Below are 20,200 nucleotides of genomic sequence, written 5' to 3'. Positions count from 1 at the left end.
CTTATCCTGCTGTGACACCTTTTTTTCTAAGTGACCCTGCTGACACTCATGACAGGCTAGTGGACAAGACAAACTTTTGGTCTGACCCAGTGCAGCTGGTCTCATGTTCTTAATGCAGTAGGAACATCCTCGGGGCTACTGACTGTAGTGTCTGTGCAACATGTGAAATGTTTTAGTCCAAAAATTTTTGGAAAAAAAAATCCTACATTCTTTAGATGGATTATGGCTCCTTTTCTTGAACTTCTGTAAATAGCAGAGATGAGCAAACCAAGACTGATATGCTTAAGACCAGGCTAAGGTTTATTTTAACTCCTTGCAGGCAAAGATCTCAAAGTAAATACCAATCTAAGACTGCAGAATTCCTCTGGGAAATACTCCTGATTCTGGATTATTCTAATAGTTTTACAAATGCATGTAGGCTAAATGAATGATTCCACACAACTCTGACATAATACTGTTACTGCATTTGACTCGAAGGCTTGAGCAGACTGCGTACATGTAATGCCCCAGAGAATTAATGTTACACAAACAGAGCTAGGCAGAGTTGCTGCCACAGGGAGGTTATAACCTTGTTACTATAAAATGAACCTCTAAGCATGTGCGTGTCTATCTATGTACATATATTTATGTATCTATACCTAAGTGTGTATGTGCTAAAAAGATGTGTTCTTGGACACAGAGGAAGTCACAACTGAACTCACAAAAGCAAGAATCCTCACAAATAAAAAAGGACCTTCACAGAAAGGCATGGATTTATCAAAGGGTCAGACTGCCCCTTTTCACTTCTTACCAACCTCCTCCAGAAGTGTGTAGCTTCTAGATCCCAAATGCACACACCAGATGTGGGGAGCCAGGTGGTATATGATGGGTGAAAAGGGCAGCCACTCTTCATGATGTAAACCACCTTACAAGCCTTTCCTTCTTCCACCTTCCCGCAGATGTGGTGCAGTTCCAGAGAGAGGAGCAGGGTGTCCCATCCCTCTTTCTCACCGCTCTGCCCACAGGCTGCCCTTTTCTGAGGAGTCGTTCTAAAATGAAACTTTCATTCCGAAATGCACTGCTAGTTTGTGGAGAGGTGGAGTCCTCACTAGAAGCTCATGGTCTTAATCAAGCCCAAAACGCAGTGAAAACTGGTTTATCTGAAAAGATAAAACCAGGCCAATAATTTCAAGTTGCTTCCAAATTAATAGGAGCTGTGCACAAACACTAATTGTTCAGCACATTGTAATCCACTGTCTGAGGGAAAAATAGAAAATGAGCAAATGTTCAATCTGCATCATAACTAACATTTCACATACAATTACATACATTTCATTAACAAAGCGCATATCCAGAATAGGCAGACTGGTACACATACACATAAGGTATGGTTTACAAACCATAGGTAGGAGAAAAAGATGCAAGCAAGCAGGAGACTTATATTAGGAATGGCCATTGCTGATAACATCCTCAAATGATTTCATGCTGTCTATAGTTGACTGTAAATCTTTTTACTACTTTATGGATCCAGAATTCTTCAGCCAGCAAAACAAATGTCTAAAATAAAGCACAATCATTTGGGGGTTTGATTTTTCTGCTAGATATCCAACTCCTTCTCCCTCTTTTACCTATGCAAAGAGCAATGTAGGCATTACCTGGTCGCTTTCTGAGTCAAGGCCCGTGATCTGAGAGAGATAATGTCAATTGGCAAATGTCATAATTTATTTTTGGATTTTTATCAGGTACTCTTATTTCTATATTTATTTTTCTGTATGTTGTCTATGCATTTTTCTAATTCTAGCCATTTTTTGTCAAACCATAAGCTTTCTGAGAATCTCCTACCAGAAACGCAAAGAGTTCTCTTTTCTGAATGACAACTCTAGATTAACAGGTCAACAACGTCGTGAAGAGTTCACTGGCAACGCCTCTGACAGATAGACTGCTCTGAGTTTTAAAAGCTTCCGTGTACATCTGGCAGAAGGACTGGGCACTACATAAGACAAAATTTTCTAATAAATCTTGAGGAGACTAAAGAATGAAGTGGAATTTGAGAATAAGCCCAATCTTCATGGCAGGTTGCCACTGCGCTCCCAAATGGTTTCAAAATGAAACAAGAAGAGAATGAGTGATCCTCATGGAGCAATATGAGCAGCCAGAGGAAAGGAATTAAAGGCAAAATATTTTGAGGTTGTAAGGAAATCAAATTAACTTACTATTAATGAAAGACCAAATTCGTATCACATCACCACTGGCTGCAAAGGCTTTAGCAGGTTATTGGGTATGACAGATAGCTTTGAGAACAGGCAAATCACTTCTGTGCAGTTCTTCAGGTCTGTTCCCTGTTTGCCTACCGTGGCAGCTAGGTAATGGAGATTACCTCAACTCTAAATGGGAATTAATGGGCTACCACTCATTGATAATGTTGGGAAGAGTATTTTGATTATCTTCAGCTCAGAGCAGGATGTCTTTGCAAACAGTCCAAAGCAGAATCATTAGCTTGTAGTGAACAGGGTGATGTAGTAACTAAGAAAATAATACGTAGTTTGGGTAGCCTTTAAAATTGTATTAATTTGATTTGTTTTATTAGTCTTGTCTAGAAATTCAAATTTGACTTTTTCTCTCCCACATATGGTAGATCTGTGGAAGTCTCTGCTGTCTTGAGGCTAAATAAAACAAACCTCCTTTCTTGGGGATAACTGTTAGCACTGAGACCAAGATCATGTGTTCATGGCAGTGACTTACTTCCTGAAGTCCGTACTTCACAAATACCATGACAACCTTCTGCCACAGAGCTGTGCAAAACACATTCCTACACTTCTATATCAGGACTGGTTAGACAGATAGGACACTGTCAGAGTAAAGCATTAATATGTTCCTTTGTCCCTGCTGCTGTGTCACACTAGGTCAGGAATTGGTCCTGGACACTGAAAAATGGAAGAGTTTGAGAAGTGAGGCTTGGCTAACAGTGTGATGAAAACCAATTTGGCTCTAATCTGGCAGCTGTAAATTTAACAGTGATGGCAGAATATCTAAAATTAGGAACTGGACAGGCAGGCAGACAGTTTAGAAATAGAAAAAGAGCTAGCAAGCTTCTGCTGAAGTTCTCTGACTGTGATGGATGATTATAAAACTGAAAGGAAATGATATTAATGAAGATGGCTCAATTACTTTTCTAATGTCTGTTTCATATATTGGGGACCAAAACCAGGGCAGTAAGACCAAAAACCTCAGATGTGACAGTTTTACCACATAACAAAATCCAAACAAATGGACAACTAATGAGGCTGGCAAAGGTACTGTCCAAACCAGAAGATGGTAGCATTAAGTCAATATGGTGCATTTTTGGCTTTCAGATGAAACTGCTTGATGAGCATTAAGTGCACTTGCTCTGTGTATAAAAGAATTGACATGAACCCTGCAGAAATGGTCAGCAACAGGTCATTAATGAATCTAAGTATATAGAGTAAACCTTAACAAAAGAAAGAAACCTTCGGATTTATCTGAGTTTTCTCCCATTATCCCCACACTGGGATGTGGCAGTATACACTTTGCTTATGCCATCTGCGTAAGTGAGAAACTCAGTCCAGCGCTCCAGGCACTGCTATATTAAATATTGATGGGAATTCACTGTATAGTAGATTTTTCCTTCCAAGGAACTGATAAATAGTTAATGAGGAGTTAGGCAGCTGAGTCCATCCTGAATGGGTAATTCCTTCAGTAACAACAGTTTGTCCCTTGAGGGTTCATTTTTCCCCCTTGTACAGGAAAATATAATTTTGTTATATATTATAATTGTAATATAATAAACTCAGGGTTATTGTTTTGTAACCTAAATATATATATATGTATTGATTGCTGGCTTCTGAATTATCTGAACACCTTTGGAAATCTTTCCCTGCTCATAAATAAACAATGAACAAGTAGCTAGTCAGCATCTGTCTGATGAATTACAGTGTTTGAAGCATCACAGTCAATGTCGTCTAGTCAATAACAGAAGCAAAAAAGATACCAGCCTATCAGGCACAAAATGAGTCTCTCTAACTTTTACTCATTTCTTCCTCCTAGCCACGGTGAATAAATATACCCTAAAACATTCTGAACTGATGCTACTACCATGGCAAAAGCCAGCTGTTTGCCCACTGTGTATTTATTGGCTGTCACTTGGTCAAGAAGTCTGCTTCTTTGTTAAAAAAAGAGAAAAAATACTTTCTTTTGTGCTTAAAGAAGGTGCCAGCAGGAGCTAGAAGCCTTCTATCTATCTACAGAGAAAAAGCGAGGCAGGCAACACTTCCTCTAGAGCACACTACTAATGTGCCTCAGTCAGGCAGTGAAAGGGGAAAGCAGCACTGCGAATCCTCGGGAACATCCAAATCTGGGAAAAGCATGTGCTGTGCATGTTGTTTCTCTTCCGAATCTGACCCCTAGTGAGTTTTGACTTGTGACTTGCATTAGGATAGGGAAGGTGAATGCTCACAAATAACGGTCTGGTGCTGCTTTGAGCTGGTGCTCAAATCTAATCCAAGTAAGCCTTTGCCTGTTATAGCAGCTCAGTAGCACAAGCAGAGGCCTAGCTCCAGGTAGACCAGGCAAAAGAAAGCGTGTAGAGACTGCTCAAAACTTGTTCTGGCTTTCTGGGTCACCTGTTATGAGTGGGTCCAACTTTTCAAAGTGCCTGTAAATATCTGTTCTGGAGACAGAAATAAGATCATCAGGTCGTTGCTCTAACATTTCTAAAATCAAATTAACATTTCACAGGTATTTTAAGAGAAATTATATCAAAGAATGTCAAGGTTTTTTGGTCTAAGGTTTGGGGGGGAGGTTAAGATATAATATATACCAATTAATTTTTATGTAGGTATTTTAAAATTTTGCTAGAATAGATAGACAAAGCCAGCTCAGTGCACCAAACAACAATATTGCTGACAATGCAGTGTACCAAATAAAAGACTGCCTCGTAGAAGCTAAATTCTTTTTCTTCTTTTTCTTATAGCTAGGCCACCTTTACTCCACATTACCCTAAACCATCATAAAGCATGATCTACTCCAATGCACAAATAACACTTGCTAATTCTGCTATAAAAGGACAATCCTGAATATAATGCAAAACCCAAACAGACTTTGCAATGTACATTAGCGAGATCCATAGCTGAGGACTGTTGGAACATAAACATTTCATAAAATAATAAATCAATATTATATTAAATAAGTAAACCTGAAGATGGACAGCCACTTCTCAAGTTAATAGGGGAAAAAATTGTCTGGCTTATGTTTTTATGTTCTACAAATAAACCTATTTTCCCAAGAAAATATATTTGAGTATTAAGAAGAAGAACTTCTCTGAATATAGTGGAAATATAGTCTTCTAGTCATTTAGGCACAAAAACCTATCACAAAAGAAAATGGGATACTGACTATTTCACCAAAACAGGCACAGAGAAATATAAAATGTGTATTTTACGTCCAAAAGGCCCTCTGTCCCCAAGGGAATTTATCTGAATGGAAAGAAGCTTGTGTTTGTCACTAACAGTCCATAGGAGTTTGGGTTGTCACTACAGCTATTGATCATGCTGACAGCACCCTTTTACCAAAAGGCACTGCTTTTCAGCCTGCTCCTCAGCTTCCCCCTGATCTACGAATAGAAGAACAATGTATGCCATTTTCCATCAGTGCAGCCACTCTCCCCTCTTCTGCAAAGCTTTTGTCTTACTGAGGCCTTAGTCAACTTTAACAGAGAAAGGGGTAAATTTGGCTTTTTTTTTTTTTTTTTTTTTTTTGCCTATACTGCTTCATAAAAACCATAATTGTATAGAGAGTAACCTAATTACCTAAGAACCAGAGCACAACAGAGGAGGCTGCAAACAGCTGCCTGCATCAAGACAGTATATGCAACAGGCAGGGTCCTAGCCTTACCCTTTGGTAATGCCCTATAGGTCCTGCTTTGAGTCACAAAGACACGAATGTAAGAACATGAAATTAGTCCTGCTAGATCAGATCAAGCCACCTAGCACAGAGTCGTGTCTCTGCCAGTAACCAAAAGCAGATGCTAAGGGAAGTTACTTAAAAGGACAGTGTAAGCCTGTAGGATGCTTCCTCCGTGTTGATACATTGCTCAGATCAGGATATGAGAAAGGCTGAAGCTTCCTCCTGCACCTAATGTATGAGGAACAGATGCCAGACAAAAATGAGACTTGTTTACTTTTATCAAAGTTCCTATTAAAAAGACTTAATTCATCAAAGTAAGACTGAAGATTGCCTGATGAAAATAAGGTGATAATGCTCCCCTGTGTGTGACTTCATGCAATTTAGAAAGGAACATCAATAGGCCAGGAATGGCAGCCAAATCAGTCTGCAAACCACAGCAACGATGACAACAGCCCTTGAAGAAACTACTTCAAGGATAGGTTTGCCTGGATAAAAGGTCAAGTTTCTAGTAAGTCTTCGCAACTCCTTAATTAAGTTGGGAGAAGCAATCAGCTTTGAATGGGCACCAGCAACCGTTTAGCGAGAGGAAGCTTTCCTTTATTTATTTGGTGGGATGAAAAATACAAACCATCAGATCCTGGGTACAATTACACTTACAGAGTATATAGCTAAAAAGTGGCTATTTTGAACAGTTTGACTGAGAAGAGGGAGAAATGTTTGAAGAGGTTGTTGTTCTTTAACAGGTGCTTGATGCATTGGGCTGAAGTGAAGAGGGTAATAATTATGAAAGACTTGTTAGAAAGTCCACCTGAGACAACATGGACTGGAGCAAAACTCACCCATCCTGACAGCTCTTGTGATGGGCAACACAGACTAAGCCACCAGAGAGAATAGCGTGGCTATAACTAAATACTAGAATGGAGCAGTTGTCATTGAGACAGATGCCAAAAAATGTTATGCGGAAAAAAGAGGGACTGAGATAGAATTTGGGGAGTAATGGCTTTGGCAGAGAGGTATGCAAATACCAGTGTGATGGACATCTCACTAAGGAGAATGCTAGGAGTTGCTACTCCTGTAATTCAAGTACAGCAAATCACACGGCTCAAACAAGGCTCATCCAAGAGTACCAAAGGAATTAAAGTGTGAAATAGCAGAGACACCAATAAGGAAGCTGAATATAATGGCCAGTAAACTTAGAGCATAGGAAGAAAAAGCTATTTTGCCTGGTTTGTAGTCAAACTGTAAAATTCATCGTCAGAGTGGGGTCACTGAATCAAACTCAGACTACAAGGTAAAAAGGGTTGGTTCATGCTGTGGCTTAGTGATAACTCTGTGGTTATTCAAGCGGCAGGTAATCTGCTCGCGGGTTTTAGCACATAAAGATTTAAGGTGGAAAGGAAAGGAGGTTAGAAAAAAACAAGTGACATGCCACTCATAGTATGGATGGCTGGTACATTGTAAGATTTGCCATCCTCTGTAGAATCAAAACTGGCCATTCCCAATGACCAATGGCTATTTTTGATCGGTCAGACTGGTCTGCTATAACAGATTATTTGTTCTCCTTTAGTATCTTTCTCTGTGAAGGCTCTGATCCTTGATCAGCTTCTTGTTCAGCTTTACTACAACTAATGTATTTCTGTGACAGAGGCTGCTGACCAGTGAACTGACTCTGCTCAGAGGGGAAAGCATTCAGAGGCTTACCTCTAGTGTCTCTGCATTAACGCATGGAGCTTGAGCAGCAGTCAAGAAGAATTGCAAGGTCATGACTGGTCACGGGCTACAATGTGAACACTGTCACAGAGATTTGATGGGACAGCTTGTGTGGTAAGGGCTGTCGTAGATGGACACAGGATGTCTAGAGAGGAAAGAAGAGGAAGGAGACTTGCACCCTGTGTAAAGGAGCTTCTTGACTGCACAGAGCTCTAGTATAAAATCGGGCACTTGTCTGTATGTGGTCTTTGAATGGAGACCAATTAACCCTGGGGATATTGTGTAGAAGGTGTGTGCAGACCACTTCACCAAAAGGATGAAGTGGATGAGACTTCCTACAAGCAACAGGAAGAAGTCTCTTGACTGTGGGCCATCATCTTCAAGGAGAATTTCAACTGCATCCTGCTTGGCCTCCTGCTCACAAGCAGGGAAGAACTGATGAATGTGGCCATAGCTGGCAGCCTGGGCTACAGTGACCAGGAGACGACTGAGCTCAGGATCCGGAGGGAGAGTGGGGGGTCGTGAGTGGCAGAGCTAGGTCTCTGGATTTCAGAAGAGCAGACTTTGGCTTATTTAGGGAATTACTAGGAGAATGATTGATTTTTAAAGAGAATTTTATAGAGAGTTCAGGAACCATCCCACTGTGAAGAGAGACTCCGGATTTCAGCTGAAGGCCTGCTTGAGTAAGTAAGGAGCTTCTTTGTGAACTAAGATGCAAAAGGAAGTGTGCAAGAGGTGGAAACAAGGGCAAGGCAACAAAGGAGAAGTATAAAGACAGAAAGAGTTTAGAAAAACTGTATCACATGTCTCAGCCACCTGTAGTGACTGGATACATTATGAAGTTTGTCTGTTCAAGTACTTAGGAAGAAAATCAAGAAGGCCAAAGCTCAGGTGGAGATAAAACCAGGTCTGGACTTAAATTCTGTAAGTATGCTAGTAGCAAAAGAAAATTCGAAGAAAGCAGGGACCTGTTGTTGAATGGGGAAGACATCCTAGTGAGGATTGAACATTTGGAAAAACTTTTTCACAAAGAGTAAAAGCGCAGCACTGGAGGGGGCATCCAGAAAGGCCGCAGATTCTCAGCCCTTGAAGGGTGTTCAAGACTTTACTAGGCAAAGTCATGCCTGACCTGATCTCCTCTTGGCGATATTTTTGCTTTGGGAGAGAAGTTGAACTAAGTGACTTTCAGAGGGCCCTTCCACCAAGCACTGTATGAATCGATGACTACCTTAAGCTTAAGCACATTGTATTTTTCATATGCTATATGTATCTGATTTCCACTGCATCAGAAAGGGCTAGTTTAGATTTAGTCCAGAAGCTACACTTCAGACCGATTTTTCACATATCCTTTGCCTTAAAGGAAAGACCGGCAGGGGAGTTATGCTTCCGTAACTTGGCAGGAGACCTATAGTTTAGGATAAGCCCTATTTTCATGCTAGTTTGTCCTGTATCACCTTTGCCAAGAAAAAGTGCATGTTTTGCTTTGCAATGTCACTTCATTTGAGAGGATAGCCTTGAGTTAGTAGCAGCAGTGAAGGTCAGGAGATTAGAGAGGAAAACTAATTGCATGCTATAAACACACCACATATACTTCATTCTGCACGAGGGCTTTTATCAGCTCTTGTTTTATCAGAAATCAATCCATCCCTTCACAGTTTACTTGTTCATGGGATAAAAAATTAGAGTTTGCAGTAGTAAATATGGAAACTATAGCTATAATTCATCAGTCCTTTTATCTCTGATAAGCTTGCATTATTCACCATAGAAGCTCCATGTATCTCTCATTTTACCAGAGAATGTGACATTTATTTCTATAAACCATTTATACAGATAAAGGTACTCACAAAGCTGAGTCTGCAGACATACCTTGAATGACTTCCCAGTGCAGTTGTACTGAAAAGACCTGGTCCGTTAGAGCTTCCATAGCTTCATCTAACTAAGAAATAAACCTTAAAATAGCCAGAAGTCGTCTCCTTTTTGGGTCCTATAAAGTAGCAAACATTATGGCTGTATTTGCTCTCTGAATCCGTTAATGGCCTTTGTCTTCAGTACACAGTTTCCTCCAGCTTCGGTCAGAAACCCACACGTAGCTAGAACACAGCCTTTAAACAACAACCTTTGGTTTTCTTTCATAGTCATCTAAGCTCAAAACTCAGGGGAAACATGATTAACAGCAACAAGAAGATTCAGGCCATCCTCCACACTTCACACAAGGAACAGTCAGAAGACTGTTATTTACCCAGCATCATAGGAAATGTCTGGTGCTCCAGAAATGTGGAGAGGGGGAAGCAGGTCCATGCTCTAAGAAGCACATAAGAAAAGAGCAGAAGAAAGAGCAAACAGAACAGAGGGAAGGGGGACAGAGAAAGGCAGAAAACCTCAAAGACTAGGCTTTGCTTGCACGGTGGCAGGGCAGGAAAGCCTGGAGGTCGGGGTGCCGCGGGAAGCTGCATCCCAGCCCTGAGGAGCGGGAGGCTCAGATTTCCCCAGCTGGGCGAGGGCTCTGGGGGACCCACGTGCACAGAGAAAATCGGCAAGGTGCGACCCCCTCCCTGGCTGTGGGGCACGGGGAAGGAGCGTTAGGGGGAGGCAGGGAAGCCACCAGCACCCTTTCCGCCGCCTCCCCCAGCCCCTGCTCCGGCCCCCGGGTCCCGCTGGACCCAGGCCGTGGGGATGCCCAGGGAGCAGCTGTGCCGTTCGCAGGGGCTGGGGTGCGCTGAATGCGAGCGCGCTTCTTGCAAAACATGGAGAGGGGTGAGAGCGGGACGGTGTCACTGACAAACCCGCTATCGCTGCCCAGATCCTGTGCCTCACCTGTCTCCGGCTGCCGACTGCTTTCTTACTTCTTTCTGTCTCTTCTGATGCCTGCTGCTGGCTTTTCTTTCTGTATCTCTTTTTTTTCCTCCTTTGGAGGTTAGGAAAATGCAGTCATTTCTTTCAGAGCATTGCCTTTCTTGTCCTGTAGTGAAATAAAATCATACTGAACCAAAAGGCTTTACTTGGAGTTCGGAGAGGAATTAAACACACCAGTTTTAACAAGAACATGCATAAACATCCCCAGATTTTGTGTACTGCAAAAGTGAGAATGCTTATTCATGTTAAGATATTGACAATCTATTTTAAAGGTAGGATACATACCACTTTGCAGCTTTCATATACGAAACGTTTCTCAGAACTCTAAGCATCTCTCAAAGCCAGCACTGCATCTATTCCTCTTATCATCCTAACTGCCTCCTTTTCCTTGCAGTTAATGCATATAAACAACTGCCTTAAACTGCATTAAGTATTATTTGTGTACAGTTTTAATGGGGCAGAAAAATGTCCTAACTTTGTCAGTGTGTTGCTGTGTTGCTGCTGATTTAATTAGTGTATATTTGCAAACCAGTAAAGCACACACGATATCTTCCTTCTGTCTCCTGCCTGCTCTCTGTGTCTGTTGACAACAACACATGGATAATACTGGAGCTGCTAATTCTCTGCTTGTAGTGCTTAATGCTCTTGCCAGCACACTCATTACTAGAAAGAGACCGAGGATCAAACTCATCCCTAGAGTAATCCAGCGTAGCACTGACTGAAGTCAATAAGAGTTGTGCCTGCCTATGCCAGAGCTGTATTTATCGCTGAAACTGTCTCCAGCCCAGAGATGCCTGCTCTGTTTATTCTGTCCCGCCACATCTTGTATTATCAGGAGAGAGTAAGACGCAAAAAGTTTACACTGCTGTTTTAATGTCTGCCAATAACAAGGCTGGAGATTCACAGCATTGAAACCAATCCGTTCAGCCAAGGCTACGCAGCTGCACAAAGTGCTCCGTCTCAGCGCTGCAGCCGACTGTGCCGTGCAGGGGATCCTTCAGGACGCTCTCCGAGGCTGCGCTAGCAAAGTTGGTAATATGCAGCCTGCCTTACTTGCTGACTTGCTTAAAAAAAGAAAATTAAATACATTTCTCATATGGCTGGATTGTGGAATTTTTCCACACCATTAAATAAAATGTTGCTCTAGTTTATCAGCATTTTCAGAGAGAAAATGTTTCTTAAGTTAAACTAACGGAGCTGTGTGGGACATTCTGCTTGTGCACACTGTATTTTTTTTCTCTAACACATATAATGTTTCTTCTATTGTGCCAGCAACTTATCTAAGGTAGAAAATTGGTGGCTTCTTCGTCTCTTACCAGCATAAATCAAGAGTCATCCTTCTGAACTCAGTAGAGTCAGAGCAGCATAAGGGAAGAGAAAATCATGTTCTGTCTGATCCGCCCTGTAAAAAAACAAATGGCAAACTTTTATTATGAACAGCTGAGTTACAGAAAGCTATTTTTTAATGTACTTTGAGTGACAGAGGCTGGGACACACAATATCCGTAATGTTTCAGGAGTAATTAAGAAAAACAGTTGTGTGTGACATGCATCTTTTGCCAGCAACAAGCATGAGAAAGAAGTTCTTTCAAACAGTAGGATCTCTTTGTTCATGTATTATGCACACACCTGGGTATGCACGTAGGTTAATGGCAGGGCAAAAGGAGTCTTAGTGCAAACGTGATAGCCGGAGCAAAGCAAATACAAAGGAAAGCTATACTGACAGACAGACCGAAGGGTTTAATGTTAGCCATTGGAGCTGCTGGAACTGATACTTTGAGCTAGGGTTTCTTAACATTAAGGCTTCCTTCTCCTTCTTCCTGAAAAGCCTATTACATAAGTCTAGTTATTGGGTTAGACTCATTTAAAATCCAGCCTTGTGTCACCTATTAAACTAACAGCTGTAGATTTACAGATGGATGAATTACTACTAGCTTCGAAGATGCCTGATTCATGTAAAGGGATTGAGGTGTTGTGTGATGTTTGGGATTTTTTTTTTTATTGGCTTATCCACAGGAGATATACTTTGCTAGACACTAACTCAGATGGCCTTTTTGTCTCAGTCAGAAATTTTCTATTAAAAATAAAAAATGATCCTAACAGGGAGATACCAAACATCCATCACATAATCTCTGGGGTCCCTTCAGCCAATTTGAAAGTCAACATTGGAAGAGGTAATTTTTTGCTGTTTGTTGCAGTCTGATCTCCTACTGTTGTTTAAATTGCACCAACAGATGAGAGTTTTAAATTAACTGAATAGCAAAATGAAACTATTGTATATGTTTTACATGATTTGCACTGGAAATGTGATTGTGTAAAAAAAAAAATTAAGTGCAAGGGGCTACAAGAGGGTTTCCTTAACACACAAAAATACAGAGATACACATTATACAACAAAAAATGTTCTCACTGTAAATTCTGGCTTCAACAGGTCTGAATCTCAACCATTTTAGAGGTTATTAACATATTCTTGGTGAAAGATCTGCTTTTGCTCCTGTGCAACTCTACATGAGATATAGATAAATTATGTACATCTATGCAGCCCAGGCTATGCGCATGCACGTATGTGCACATGAACATCCACACCCATACTGAGATCTGTGTGTATTTTAATGTGGTATTGTGCCTGACAGGACACTCAAAAAGAAAACACGAAACAATCTGCTCTTAAAGATGCTTGATGAAATCATTATAATGAGTTGCAAGGGTTTTGGCACTGTTCTCTGACCAAAATATAATCTCCAACACAGTCCTTACACATTTTGAAAAAAAATCAGTCTGCTGAGTGAGGATTTATTGTTTTAGAATCAAAATTTTTATAGTTCTTCAAGAGGAGGCAGAATTGTGGATGATTTTCTTAGTATTTAGAAATGCCCAGGGGAAAATGTTAGTCTTACAGGTGATCCCAGAGAAACAAGCCCAGTGAGACAGCATTGCAGCATGCACCAACATAAAGCTCATTAGCTCAATGCTGCTGTTATTCATTTCGAGTCTGATGAAGAAACCACCAGAGAGTTCAGCTTTATACTTTGTTTAGGATAAAAGTAACCTAAAATCATTCCAATGGCTCGTTGTAATCACATGTGCTATATTCATTTTAAAATATCAAAATCTCTGGACTGCAGCTGACTTGTATCAACGTAGCCAACTGCAGGGAAACCACACCAGAACGTGAGGACTCGTCCTTGCTAGAAAACCTCAAATCTTGTAAAATTAATGCAATGTTCATAATGAGTTAACAGAAAATATAAACATGCTAAAATGACTTTCACTGAGCTCAAAGCTCACCCCAAGTGAAGAACAGTGCCAGACTGCCCTTCAGTGAAAGCAGTAGTGTTACAGAATAAAGAGATATTCTCCCTATTCCGAAGAGCAGCTCAGTGCAGCCCTGTACGAAGCAACAGATTTCACCTTCGCAGAATTACAGCATGCCAAACAATTTGCTCGGGAGGTGTCCCGAGACTCCCCCGTCCCAGCCTCCTTGCTGACTGTAAAACAGCAACCCTGGTAAGCAATCAGAAGGGGGAGGCTTAATTGGGCCCCCGGGATTTTGTAGTCTCAGGGCTCCTCTGGAGCAAGAAAACAGTACGCGGGCCCAGCTTTCCGCACGCTAGGGCAGGTGCTGTGCCCGGGGAGGCTTCCTTAGAGAGCTGATGAAAAAAACCAGTCTACTTAGAAATTTAAACTTGTGGCTCATGACACAGCAACTTTTCTGTTTTTCTCCTATGCTGGTTGATTTTCACTTTTAGCAAGGAAAGAGAGGCATCTGTTATGTATTAAATACTCATTTCTGGGTAGTCAGTATTGTCTGCTTCACATTTTGTCCAGTTTTAAGGGGGAAAAAAATATATTCTTTTGTATTTCCGTGTGGGTTTTTGAGGCTTCCTCAGCAAGCGGAGCTCCATAAAAAACTCGGCTGTAAAAATTAGGAGATGTTGGATAAGGGCAAAGTTTGGCCTTATATGGCTGTTAATCAAGTATTCCTGTGAAGCAGGTCCTTTTGGAGTTTTTTTATGAGCGGAAGTTCAGTACAGAGAAAATGATGTCAGTAATCTTGGGGTAACCTGAATTGACTATGCCAGCTTTTCTGTTTCCTTTAGTTCCTGGACAGTAAATCTGATTTATTAAGTTGCTCTTTTGCATGGTTACAGTGACACAACCGGACCTTTCCCAAGTGCTGCAGTCACAGCAGCGCAGTGTCCGTTCCCATTCAATGCTCAGCGCTACGCTGGCGTTCAAATACTTACTCCAACAAAATCACATTTTTTTCAACAAATCAAAAAAATCCCACAAAAGGGAGCTGGGGGGGAGGAACAGCCAAGCCCTTTAGGACTTCCCTGAAGCGTCTAGGTGCCGCACCAGCCCTTCGGAGGGGTTGGCAGCAGGAGACTCTGGCAGAGACACGTTTGAGGCCGGGAAGTGCCTGTCCCCGTCCCCAGACACCAGGCTGCGGGCCAAGGGGCTGCCCCAGTCCCCGCGGCACGGAGAAGGCGCTCCAGCCAACTGCGGATGCACTGCCCAACTCTGCAGCTAAAACAGCTGATTAGTTGGGAACGGTGGCCAAAGTCTTTTTAAAGTATTATTTCCATTCTCCCTGACTGCACTTCACGGTGGACACACGTTGGCTGCGGGGATTTCATTTTTTGGAATTTTAGTTCACGTCAATTTTTGGCCAGCTGTGCTTGGCAATATCTCTTTAGAATAATGTTCCCTTCTTTGCCAACTATTTCTCTATATACGGTCGTTGGAGGCAATTCCTCAGAACAGTTTGAAAGAAAAAGAAAAAAAAAAGAAAAAAAAAGGGAATAAAGCCACCCAATAAAGGAACACAAGGCACATCTATGTCAGAAAACTCTTGTTAGTGATTTCTGAACCACTTCTGTCACTGAAATTTAAAGCAAGAATAACAAAACCCTACTATAAAGGAAGACTGAAACATTGTTTCTCCTTTTTACCACTTTGTATTATCATGTCACTCTGATTCAACTAAAGCTGCAGAGAGGGAGGGAACCACATTCTCAATCCCTCTGATTTTTGTAGCAGACCTAATTTTAGATCTGTTGTGTCAAGTTTTTCTAAACCTGTCAGTTTAATTTGGCAGATGCAGGTTAATGGAGACCTACTGAAAGCAGGGTGAAAATCTATCTGGGTAGCAGAACATAATTCACGACTTTCACAGTGCAGCAGTAAGGTAACAGATAAATGCCTCTTCCTTGAAGCTGTAGCAGGAAGCCATAGACAGCAGTACCTATTTAAAAAAAAAAAAAAAAAACCTAAAAAAGGAAAAAAAACGTTAATGGCCATGGAAAGAAAAAAAATGCTGCTACATGAGATGGTTCCTTATCTTCAAATTCTGAAGTGGCAGCTGCAAAAAAGATCAAGACAGGTAGTGCAGCAGAAGGCAAAGGCTTAGGGACAAAAGGCATTAAATGGAAGCAGAGCACTCCAGGCTCCGTGATACAAATCAGCAGTGGCGGAAGAAGCCTTTCAAGAAAATAATTTAATATTTGTTAAATAATTTTTAAGAATTATTACAATATTACTTAGCTCACTTCAGCCCCAGACTGCCAGTGAGTCAGGAGTCCGGAAAATGCTGTCCTGACTGGACACAGGTCCATTTAGGTAACTTAACACATAAATCTAATCTATAGAGAGCTGAGGGATATTCAACTTTCTAATTAAATTATATTAGTTCTACAGTGATTTTCTTTCTGGTAAAAAAACCTGACAAGTGAAAGTTCACAGCAACAGAGACCATGGTAGCGACCCTGAGGGACCCGTCGAGGCAGCTGAAATCCTCCGTTTCCCTATAGGATCCTGGGGGAGCTCCCCGCAGCACTTCATGCTGGTCCCCGAAATTGCTCTTCAGAGGGGCTTGGTGCTTCCTGCTGCATCTCATAAGGAATGAAGAGGAATTTAGGCCTTTTAAGTTCTTAAGGGGCCAACTTCCCTAGAGCTCTCCTCTTTAAGACAGTCTCACAGTCAGCAACGTACGATCATGGAACTTGCTTGTGAAAATGAGCCACCCTCTCACTTGTGATGGTGCACGCTGAAAGGGCTTGTGGAAAAGAAAGCCTGGAGCGTTTACCTTGCGCACAGCCAGGGCTTGCCAGACGCTGCCGTGACTCACTCTGAGCAAGCAATCGTGGCCGCATCCGGCAGGTCAGTGCAGCGGGGAAGGGAGGAGCCTCCCTCCTACAGCCACGTCATGCCAATTGCACAACTAAATGTTGTAAAAGTCAGCCCGTTTAAGTTTCCTAAGAGTGAAGAAGTTATGTGTATACTCCTACTGCTCCTTCCTAACTAGGTTTTTGTTTATAGAGGATCACTTGCAGGACACTGCTAGCTGGCAAGGAAGCAAGAGTGACCAGCAGCCCTCTGCAGGCCCTAACTATGTGTTTGTCAATTCTGGCCTTGTATAACTTTTCTCTATGGCGAAAAGGTACCTCAGTTAGAAATACTATTCTTCATATGTCCAAAACTGGGGACTGAAATGACTGAAAAGTCACCTCCTCAGGCAGAGGCAGAGCACCTTCAGTGTACTGTGAAACCAAAAACCACTACAGCAGAGAAGCAAAACACAGGTGTACCAATCCTTCCGCTTTTGGCAGGGAACTACCCTCCCCATGTTTAGCAACTCCAGAAATCCTGGACAAATGCACATGCACTGAGCACCACCATTGCATGTTAAGCACTAACATCAGCGGGGCCTGGGCAGGGTGACTGCACGTAGGTAATATGTATAAAACAGACTCATCAGGTCTGTGACTTTTGGACCATTATTCATCTGCTTACCATGAAAAACTCTGTTTAGACTATTAAGAATTATGGCAGCTTTAATTTATTGATATGGTTCTACTGCAGCACAAAATCAGCATCGGCACAATGTGAGGCGCTTCTAACGTATCGATTAGCAACACCAATCAATGAAAGAAACTCCACTTACTAAGAGAAGTTACATTCAGATGAAGGCTATTTGAGCAGGATTTGATATGTATCACATTCATTCTGGGACTGGTTCAAAACTCACTGGAATATTTTTAGTTAACGGTGTGAATCATAGAATCATAAGGAAAAGGGCTGGAGGGGACATCCAGAGGTCACTTTTCCACCCCCCTGCCCTAAGGCAGAAACCCTGGGGGTGCTAAGCATTCACCAGTGATTATCTCTGATTCTGTGAGAAGTTTGCCTTTCAGACACGCTAAAGGGCAAAGGCCACCAAGAACAACTCTGATCCGTTGTACCATGCTTGAGACATTCACTGCTGTAGGTTAAGGGTCAGGGTCTATCCAGATTATTTTCCATTGTTGCTTAAAAAGGAAAGGCCCCTCTGAATTCTAAGAAACCACTTTAAAGCCTTGGTTTAACAGCACAGGATTTGCTATGCTGGATCACGGCACCCGTTCCACTGAGAGTGGTTTCCCTCCGCGTTGGATAACCCGCTTCAGACGCTTGAGAAGGTCTCCACATGCCCACGCATCACGAGCAGCGCACTGAACACATATGAGCCCATTCGGGCTTGCACAGCTTCTGTGCCATGCTTATTGCTGGCCTAATTTGCACAACTATAAATATTGTGAGCTGTCATAGGTTCATCCAGATTTTTCAAGTATGCGACCTGCCATATCAGGGAACTCTGTAGATTGGCTGCTGACCTAGAGAAGAAAGAGTTTCTTGTTTGTGTGCTGAATGCACTGGTCTAAACTTCCTTGTAACCTACTACACTGTGGGACAAAGGTAAAGAAGAGAGTCTCTAGTTTAACTATACTTTGCATAAGTGCTTGGCAATGATTTGAAAAGCTCCTTCACTTTTTCACTATCATTTCTTCATGCCTGGTTAAGCAGTCTTACTCTATGCAATTTCCTCTCTCGTCTCACCGTACCTCCTTTGTTGTCTCTCTCCGGTTTCATGCAACTCCTGCTATTGCTCTCTTTTGTGATAAAAGAGTCTTTACTAGCATCTGTGGGCCAGATGCAACACAGACCTAACCAGTTTAGTAAGCACTAAGGTCAGCTCTGGAGTCATTCTGCAGATCTCCTCTGAAAGCTCTCAACTTCCAACATATAAACAGGAGTTAAAGCAGGGAAAGGTTTAACCAAAGAGCAGTTCTAAGCCATGGCAATTCTCAATAGCTACACTTGCATTTAGAAAAGCAATTTAGGGCAATACATGGGGTTGCTTAAGCCTCTAGAACCAGTGCGACTCTTTGGGGTCCTGTAGCAGACCTGGTACGAGCTACCTGTCCTTACACAAGCTCTGGTCTCAGAAAAGTGACGAATCCCTCTGAGGATATCTGAAATGAGGTATGATCTCCATAGCTAGGCAAAGGTGAAAAGTAACCTTTTCTAAATGTTACAGTCATATTTATAGTACTAGTTTCTATCTCTTTCAAACAGACACGACTGTCTTGACTGCCAGTTGTTGCCATGGACTTAGCAATGACATATCAGCCACGACTGCATAATGTCTTGCAAATTCAAGGCTTCTCAGCAGAAATCACGGGTTAAGGTTACTTTCATAACGTACCTTATCCAGGCAACAGATCCACAGGAGGGACTAAGGCGCAACGTCTCCACAATTAACTTTCCAGCTCCTAGCGCAGGTATTTTCCTGCGTTTAAATCCTGCCTTGCAGACATGAATTAAGCACCTGAGAATAGGATCGAAAAGGTCAAAACTGTGAGGAAGCTCTGCTTCAGCTAAACAGGAAATGCTGGGGAAGAACACAGGGAGCTGGATTCATTTTAAAGGTTCACCCTTAAGTCTCTTCCAGAGTCTTCTAGCATGGCCCAGGCTTCCTGATGAAATATGGTCAGAGCCATGGGAATTAGAAAGGCTGCATTTTGAGATTCCTAGCTTTTAAGTCTTTGCACCATATTCTTTTAACTTATTTTAAAGTAAGATGTATTTATTCAAGAGATGAGATAGCTGGTTCATAAATTTATTACATAAGCCATATTTGTGATTTGTTATTAAAAAATTACCTGCCAAATTGAACCTTATTATTTTTCTATTTTCTGGAATATATGTTAACTAAAAGAATAGGTGATTTTATTTCATAATTAATAGGAATCTTTAGATAAATGCATTGCTCAATACGTCATATCTAAATTGTATTTTTTTTGCTTTAAAACACTTTACCACCATTAACTAATTAATTTTTTACAGCCCGTTTATAAATGGCGGAGTTCCATGGAACAAAAACCACCTTAATCATTCTCTTGTTATTTTCTGCCCGTTCGGGGCCATGGCATCCGAGATTGCTAGGTTCGATATACAAGTCATCTCCATGGTCAGTTATGAAAAGACTCTTCTTAAAAGAGGGCCTGATCCAGCTCCTACAGAAATCAGTAAATCCATGCTTCTCCCCTGTACACATTGTGACTGAAGAATTTAGGAAGTTATTGAGCTGATAAAAACAAATGATAAACAGGGCTGGGGAAAATCTGCTGTTACCTGAACTGGCGTTGTTGAATCACCAGCAATTCGGCATCCTGAGAGGCTGTTTCACCCTGGAGTGCTGCTTTTTCCACTTCGGAGAATTGCCACGTGGAGGGTACGTCCAGACTGAGCAACCGGAGCGCACCACGGCGAGCGGGGGATCCTCAGCCCTGGCTTGTCCAGCTCCTTCCCCAGCTCCAGCCAGGCCGTGGGGGAAGAAGGGCTCAGCCTGGTGGTCTCACGGCTTCCCCTGCCGCGGCATAGCCCAAGCGTCCTCCTCCCGTGCGCGGAAAGCAG

General features: G+C 42.0%; 1 long non-coding RNA gene across 2 annotated transcripts; it reads right to left on the bottom strand.

Annotated features, from left to right (window-relative positions):
• Positions 1-161: 161 nt before the first annotated feature.
• Positions 162-20,200, bottom strand: LOC112995222 (uncharacterized). 2 transcript variants are annotated; one of them, XR_003262125.2, is made up of 6 exons: positions 19,919-20,200; positions 18,990-19,112; positions 11,781-11,866; positions 10,426-10,570; positions 9,478-9,595; positions 162-1,139 (listed from the first exon to the last, which is right to left on the bottom strand). It is a non-coding gene; the product is annotated as an uncharacterized LOC112995222 (long non-coding RNA). The 2 variants fall into 2 exon arrangements; XR_010385589.1 differs by lacking the exons at positions 18,990-19,112; positions 19,919-20,200 and adding an exon at positions 16,551-16,608.

This window comes from Dromaius novaehollandiae, chromosome W (genome assembly GCF_036370855.1).
Source record: "Dromaius novaehollandiae isolate bDroNov1 chromosome W, bDroNov1.hap1, whole genome shotgun sequence".
Classification (NCBI taxonomy): domain Eukaryota; kingdom Metazoa; phylum Chordata; class Aves; order Casuariiformes; family Dromaiidae; genus Dromaius; species Dromaius novaehollandiae.
Note: the sequence above shows the minus strand (reverse complement) of the source record. Positions and strands in the feature narration are given on the sequence as shown.